Source organism: Ranitomeya variabilis, chromosome 4 (assembly GCF_051348905.1).
Source record: "Ranitomeya variabilis isolate aRanVar5 chromosome 4, aRanVar5.hap1, whole genome shotgun sequence".
Classification (NCBI taxonomy): Eukaryota; Metazoa; Chordata; class Amphibia; order Anura; family Dendrobatidae; genus Ranitomeya; species Ranitomeya variabilis.
The window spans coordinates 388,658,484-388,666,585 of record NC_135235.1 but is presented as its reverse complement, the minus strand read 5'-3'; the positions used below and the strand labels follow the sequence as shown (position 1 = coordinate 388,666,585).

The 8,102-nt window shown below is 41.6% G+C and overlaps 1 protein-coding gene across 1 annotated transcript in view; it reads left to right on the top strand.

Moving 5' to 3' along the window:
• The first annotated feature begins 1,250 nt into the window (after window positions 1-1,250).
• The window catches only part of LOC143767191 (uncharacterized), a 68,086-nt gene continuing 61,234 nt past the window's right edge, over window positions 1,251-8,102 (top strand). The window contains exon 1 of the mRNA XM_077255309.1: window positions 1,251-1,286. The gene's annotated coding sequence lies outside the window, so the exon portion shown is untranslated. The remainder of the gene's footprint in view (window positions 1,287-8,102) is intronic.

The window sequence follows — 8,102 nt, the reverse complement described above, 5'->3', positions numbered from 1 at the left end:
GGAGTTGACGCTGATTGGTTGGGGGAAGGAATTGGAACATAATTACAGGCAATTTAAAATGTTGTGGGGTTTGATCTGGCTTTTTGGTATGGGCTCTGGACGGGGTTTTACCCTGGGAGCTGTTGGTGGTTTTTCTCTTCCCGGAACGGGATGTACGGTGCCCTCGAGCTGGGATGCACGGCTGAGGGTAATATGGTGGTCACTCTTCTTTTGTGGGGTTTTGCCAGATCTTTTAGCTCCAAGAACCCTCCCCTCGAATTTATATATATTTTGTTGTATTAATGTTTATGTTATTTTTGTTAATAAAGTTGGCCGCTGTGGCCAAAATATCCAAAAAGTATATTATTGGTTGTGTTTTTATTTAAGGAGATGGTTGGGACGGTGGGTCAGGGTTTTGGTGGTTTCGGCTTTTACATAAAGGAAAGACCGTACTCGGCATACGCGGTCATGGTTTCCTCAGTGATGAGAAATACAGTCAGAAATTTATACATCATGCAGTACCATAAGGGAGGCGTCTGATTGGCTCCAAATTTATTCTACAGCAAAACAATGACTTCATCCATACAGGAACATGACATTAAGAACTATCCTCAGTGTAAAGAAGAACAAGGAGTCCTAGAAATAACGATATGGCATCACAGAGTCCTGATCTCAACATCATAGAGTCTCTCTTGAATTCAATGAAGAGACAGAAGAATATGCACAATCGACATCCACAAAAGATCTGTGGTTAGTTCTCTAAGTTGTTTAAACAACTTCGCTGTAAAGGTCCTTCAAAAATTGCATGCAAGTGTACCCAGAAGAAGGTAAACCAAACAAATATTAATTTTAATTAGATTTCTCTTTTGTTCATTTACTTTGCATTTTGTTAACTGATAAAAATGAACTAACACTTCTACTTTTGAAATTATTCTTAGTTTGGAGCATTTTTACACACCTTAGAGGTGATTTCTGTAAGCTGGCAAGTATGCTAAATCCTCAGAGCTTAAATTATACAGTATCTCCACCAAACGAAATGCTATGGACATGTACAGCAGTCTGTTGTAACAGAATCTCAATAATCCATAAAGGAAGGTGACTTTTTATGTGTGCCCAGGTAGGTTATGCATCTTCTCAGCCTATCATCTTGTACAGGGTTACACTAAAACATTGTAAAAGTTTCTAAACTGGTAATCTGAGCTACTCCCTCTTCCTAGCACACTACTTTATAACCAGACAGCTAAACAAATCTGTCTCCACTTGCCTGGGATCAGGAATCGGCAATCATCTTCTCTAGGCGCTGAGAGGTGAGTCTTCAACTAGTCTTATCTTGTCCCAGCTCTTTGCTGCAGTTCAGCCTGGCTATATCGCTGAAAATACATTACTGAATTCATTTTGTTGTAAAGGCTATGAGATCCATTACATTACTTTCTGAGCCAGGATCATTCTAATGCATCATTTTACCTAAATCACTAGTTGGATCACACCTAGCATTTTGTGTTGTTTTATGGGTTTGAGATGATAAAATTGATATAACAATTGTTGCAGGAAAAATATATCTTTGTACAATGTTAGCCAGTAGATGGAGAAATATTAAAATTTGGGAATCCTCAGTGGTTGATACTTTTTAATGGCTATTTGAAAAAATGTCAAATAAATAAGGCAGCACACTGCGGTGCAAAAACATGCAAACATGACACATGACAAACTGCATTACTGCACTAGAAATATGAAAAAAATGAGAGCGTTTAGTGCATAAATTGGCCAATTCATGTGTACCTGGTAGCCACATTAAGGCATCTCTCGTATACCAGGTCTTACACTTTCCTTTCCTCGCTGAGAATAAACTTCTTCATCTGAATGGGTACCTGTGAATCATCTTCTTAGACTAAATTTCTCTCTCTCTGTGGAGGGGTAATGGACCTGCTGCAATTAAAACACCTGTGGCTAAGAGCCAGAGGAGTGCTCAGTCAGAAGGCTAATGAATACAAATTTCAAAAAACTGACCGTCACATCCAAACATAGACTAAGTGTGAACAGGTGCTTTTTTTCATATTTCTAGTGCAGTAATGCAGTTCAATTTTCATGTTTCATGTTTGCATGTTTTAGCGCCGCAGTGTGCTGCCTTATTTATTTGACTGTATACGAGTTGGTGACTCTAGGTTCAGCACCTGTTCACACTTGATCTATGTTTGGATGTGACGGTCAGTTTTTTTAAATTTGTATTCACTAGCCTTCTGACCGAGCACTCCACCTCTTAGCCACAGGTGTTTTAATCGCAGCAGGTCTATTACCCCTCCACAGAGAGAGAGAAATTTAGTCTAAGAAGAGGTTTCACAGGTACCCATTCAGATGAAGACCTTTATTCTCAGTGAGGAAAGGAAAGTGTAGGACCTGGTATACGAGAGATGCCTTAATGTGGCTACCAGGTACCCATGAATTGGCCAATTTATGCGCTAAACGCTCTAATTTTTTCATATTTCTAGTGCAGTAATGCAGTTTAGTTTTCATGTTTCATGTTTGGATGTTTTAGCGCCGCAGTGTGCTGCCTTATTTATTTGACTGTATTCGAGTTGGTGACTCAAGGTTCAGCACCTGTTCACACTTAGTCTATGTTTGGATGTGACGGTCAGTTTTTTTTAAATTTATATTTGAAAAAATGGTTATTACATAGTAAGCTTTCGAGACTGATATAGAGATCTGAACAGTTTTGAAAGCTTGCTATTTGTTACCATCTTTTCAGTTAGGCTTTACAAGGTATCAACCATTGAGGACTGGCAAATGTTAATAGTTTTGTAACAATTGTTGAGCTTTACAAAAATATACGGTACATTTTTAAGAGTTTATATATACATTTAAGATGAATGCTACATAGCCATCTACAGTGGAGAACACGAGGAATGGCCAAAATTCTATTTCTCCTTCAGGCCTGGTGGGATGTGCAACAGCAAGATTGTATGGAGATCTTTTGAGAACAGTGGGATCTGCCCACCAAAAAAGTGTTGGCTAGAGTGGGTGACCTGGTAACTATAGATAGTCTTTTAGGGCAGTGGATGAAGAATGAATACTAATGACATTGCTTACCAATCAATGGAAATGGACATGGCTTGGCCAAAACAGTGAAGAAGTTAAGGTTTAAAGTTTAGTGTCAAAGTTCCAATCCATTCCGAATTGAATACAACATCAGTTCCAATATGAGGTTGTTTGTTCAACTTTCTCACGTCTCTGGTCCTAAGCATTGCAGCTAAGCTCATATCTGCATTGAAGGCTTCTATTTAGGCATTTCTAGGCAGGCCCATCTCAATAAATGTATACCATAATTTAAAGGGGCTGTCCACTTTTGAATAACTATATTACCCTATCTAAAATAACAACTATACTCACCTCTGATATGGGTGCTGTTCCAATGATGTTGAACCCTGCTCTCCAGAAGCTTGCATGATGCTTTTATATCATGTGAGCCCTAAAGCCAATTTGCACAGCTTTACTCTCACCTTCTTCCGGCATAACTAATATCAGAAGACGGTCTGATATAAGCAGCACTTTTCACTTCCTCTGGGTATCAGTTTCATCTGAAGAAAGTGGAAGTCAGTCAACCTATTGGCAGCCACTGATTGGCTGCAGGGCTCACGTGACATAATGTCACACAAGCGGGAGAGCAGGCATCTACATGTAGCTGGAACGGCACCATCACCGAAGGTGATTATAGCTGTTGATATTTTTCATGGAGGAAATAAGGTGATTGAGATGAGGTTATCCTAGTATTGGACAACTCCTTGAAGCCATATTCTATTTGTGCAGTTTGTTTGTATAAGCTTTATTATAACCAAAGCAAATACAGTACATACTATCTGGCATCCTTCACTACCCTGAACTCTAGTGCTATATTTAAATTTTCCAAGTCTAACTTCCCATTCCACAAATCCCACTTTACAATAAGGTGGCATGTAAAACTTTGGGCACCCCTTGTTAAAATTACTGTTATTGTGAAGAATTAAGCAGGTTAAAGATTAAATGATCTCCAAAAGACTTCAGGATAAAGCTTCCACATTTCCTTTATATTTTAGGAAAAAATATATATAATTTTTCCTCTTTTACATTTTTAAAAATTACAAAAAGGAAAATGGGTCGATGCAAAAGTTTGGGAACCCTGCATGGTTAGTACCTAGTAGTAACTCCTTTTGAAAGTATCACAGCTTGGAAACCCTTTTTGTAGCCAGACAAGAGTCTTTCAATTCTTGTCTGAAGGATTTTCATCCATTTTTCCTTGGAAAATTCTTCCAGTTCTGTGAGATTCCTTGGTCGTTTTGCACGCACTGCTATTTTGAGTTCTAGCCACAGATTTTCAATGATGTTCAGGTGACTGAGGGCCATTGTAAAATCTTCAGGCTTATTTGTAGATTTTGATGTGTGTTTAGGATCATTATCCATTTGTAGAAGCCACCTGTAATGACACACGGTGTGTGTAGCCGGAGGAGCCTAGGGAGCGCTAGCAGGGAGCCCAGAACCGAGTGCAGGGAGTGTGAGAGCTAATGCACACAGTGTGCAAAGCGCCTGACACTAAACAGTCACCGTCATCACGGGGGGGGGGGGGGGGGGGTGGAGCTACATGTGAGGACGAGGAAGCAGCAGAGAGCAAAGAATAAGGGGCACAAAACATAAACCTCGTCAAATGGAGAGCCAAGGGTCAAAGCCAAACGAGAGCGAGGTACCTAGGGTTGAGGCAGCGAGAGAACCGAGATGAGCCAAGGGGTCAGAGTGTTGAGGGAGGATCTAAAGTGATCCTTCACGGTTAACTCAGTGATTTCCAAATTAATATACAAGGTGTTGCCGGCAACTGAAAATGACCAGACGGAGACGTGTGTCTCTGTTTGGGGGGGATCAAGCTGATCTCTCTGGCCCCCGTTTATTCTGTATGACTTATCATAGTCATAGAAATTATACTTCAACCAATCAGCATAAGAACACGCTCACAGTTCTTAACCTATAAGAATGCAGGAACAGTCTGTGCGTCAAAGTTTTGTAGAAGAATACACCCTCAGTCTCATGTTCTGTTTAGATTGCAACAATCAAGGTCTCATAACAGCTGTAAACTTTAGCCTACTAACAAAATTTATATCAAAAAAACAAAATGGAGTCGAAAAACACAAAGTGGAGAATCTTTCTTAATTTCTTCCTTCACATTCCCCCCTAGATAAATTTTGTTAATTAATGTCCAGCATCAGAGGTACTATCCCAAGCTATAAGCTCGAGGGGTACTGGTCTTCACATGGCTGGTGCCATGTTACCAGTCATGGTTGTTGCGGCATACCCGTCCCCCCTGTATACTAGAATTTACGAATAACAATTATTGATAACAGTAGTGGGGATCTTTTGAAGATAGCCATGCGCTTGGCTTCAACATCTTCATCAGGTAACTTTGTGAAATCGGTGTAGAGAAGAGCAGGGGTGGCAACGCTTTTGGTTTCATCATTAGTTGTCTTAGTGCAGAATTTCCTAATACACACAGAAATACACCAAAGAACAAGTTTTAGTATTACATACATAACAAGGATAAAGGCAACAATATATAAAAAACTTTGCAAGATTCCAGCTATCCAGCCCCCAAATCCCTTAAACCAATTTGCTGGATTAAGAAAGGAGAAGGTGTCCGCCCACCAACTGTCCTTATTACGGTCATTGCCTTTATTATATTGATCTCTGAGTCTTTGAATGTCCTCTAACTTTAACTTCTTAGTGCTATTGGGATCTATATAATGACAGCAAGCAGGTCCAATAATCTGACACATACCACCCTGTGCTGCTGTTAAGTAATCCAGTACTACAGTATGTTGATTAGTGACTATGATAAGTTGGTTTTGGACAGCAACAGTAGTATTAAGTATATCCAATATATCCCAAATTTGATCATCTAAATAATCTGTGGCCCAAAGCAATTTATCCCACATTTGTGTAATCATAGGATAAATGGAGATAGAACTGACAATTTTATTGGCTATACCCATCTGTACTACTAATCTTTCATGATATTGTACAAACTTATTATTCAAGAAAGTTGGGGAATTTGGGCTGTCCCATGCGGTTACCAATATTATTATATGGAAATACGAAAAACCAAAACATTATGTCCCCTTATTTGCCACTAGTCTGTTTGACCAGCTTGCAGTGCGATGCGTAGATCCACGTCGACCTTCCTTCCAGCTTTACTGACATAGGAGTGATGAGGAGGACTTGGTAGGGACCGTCATACAAGGGTTCTAGTCCATATTTTCTGACATGGCTTTTCACGACCACGAAACCACCAAACTTTAAATTGTGACAAGTGTCGGTTTCTGCTGAATCTGGAAGGCAAGAAAAAAACTAAAACATGGGTGTTAGCAAGATTTTTACTAAGCTGAATAACATATTGAACAGCACTGTCAGTTTCTTCTGATAACTACTGAGGCTGGAAATTTACAACTGGGGGCCTAGAACCAAACAATATCTCATATGGGAACAGGCCATGTTTTGCCTCAGGGGTAGTACGAATATGGTACAGTACAATGGGTAGGAGCTCTGGCCATGGAGCCGTAGTCTCCTGCATCATTTTGGTCAATTGTCCCTTCAGTGTGCCGTTCAGCCTCTCAACTTTCCCACTGGATTGTGGATAGTACAGAGTATGGAGGGCTACAGTGGATCCAAGCATTATCAAAACCTCATGATACACATGAGACGACTTCTGGAACACTATATCTGCATATGACTTCCATCACCAGTTTCTTCGCTGTGGTTTTTGCAGTCATGTTGGTAACGGGGAATGCTTCCGGACAACTGGAGAACATATCAACAACCATCAGACAATATTCATACCTTCCAGACTTAGGCAACGTGATATGGTCCACCTGGAGCCTTTGGAAAGGATAGTCAGGCTTAGCAAGGTGCTTCGGGGGTACACGTTGAAGTTGACCAGGATTGCAGGTCTGACAGATGTTACATGCACGGTTGAGTGCTGTCAGGACGGTAGAAATACCTGGAGCCCAGTAGAATTTTTGTAAATTTTTTCCTCGATGTGTGGGCCCATGTGCCCACATGGCAATAGCAGGGTACATCCGCTTAGGGAGACACACAAGTTGGTCCTTTTTCCAGAGACCATTGTCCATACATATTCCATCAGCCTTCCACTGCTTCACTTCTTCCTTTGGGGACATTCTCTGCATCGTCATTAAGCGGTGTCACGGGGTCCGACAGAAAACTTCAGTCTGGTGTGGATCATCAGGTTCCTGTAGAGTCAGTGTTTCTTGTAACTGTTTACGCTGAGAGCGTGTGGTCACCATAGCTGGTAAATGGTCTGTTCAACGGTTAGGAATGCAGCAGCTTTTTGCTTCCATATCCGCAAAAGTGTTACCAACAGTGTGTGGACTTTTCCTAGGACCGTGCTCCTTAATTTTGATAATGGCCACCTGGGTAGGTAATTTGATTGAGTCCATGAGAGTTTTAACAGCTTCAGCATTCTTCACTGGAGTCCCAGCAGTAGAAATAAACCCTCGATTGGCCCATAGGGCTCCGAAATCATGAGCAATACCAAATGCATACTGTGAGTCTGTGTATATATGCAGCGCCCCAGAGTCCTGGTCGTTGCAGTACTGTGGCTCCGCCACTATGGGGAGCTATGGTGCGTCTGATGGCACTGAAGGAGTTCATCCGATCAGGTATCACAGACACCAATACATTTCACAGCCGGGCCTCCGGGGGGAGCTAAGGGTTCTATTCACTAGGCCACTCCCCACCATAGTGGGTAAACTGGGGGTCAGGCAGGAAGTTAGTGAGAAAGCTGACTGGGTTGGAACCAGGCAACACCTTGTGGCAGAGGGTGTTGTGGGGGAAGATACAGTAGGGTCTCTGTCAGGGGTGGGATCCTGACAGAGGCTTGGCAACTAGAGCGAACGTAACGGGACCGTGCCTGCTCAGGATAGCGGCGGTGCCCAAGGAAGGATCAGAAGCGAGATAGATTGTGCTGAGTGAGAAACGAGATCAAGCAATAAGGAGAATACCAGTAGGAGTCATGCTGTAAGACCGAGACAACATCCTACTGAGGCGCAAAACCGGTGGCCGGAACGCCGAGGGAGTATTACAATATTCAGCTT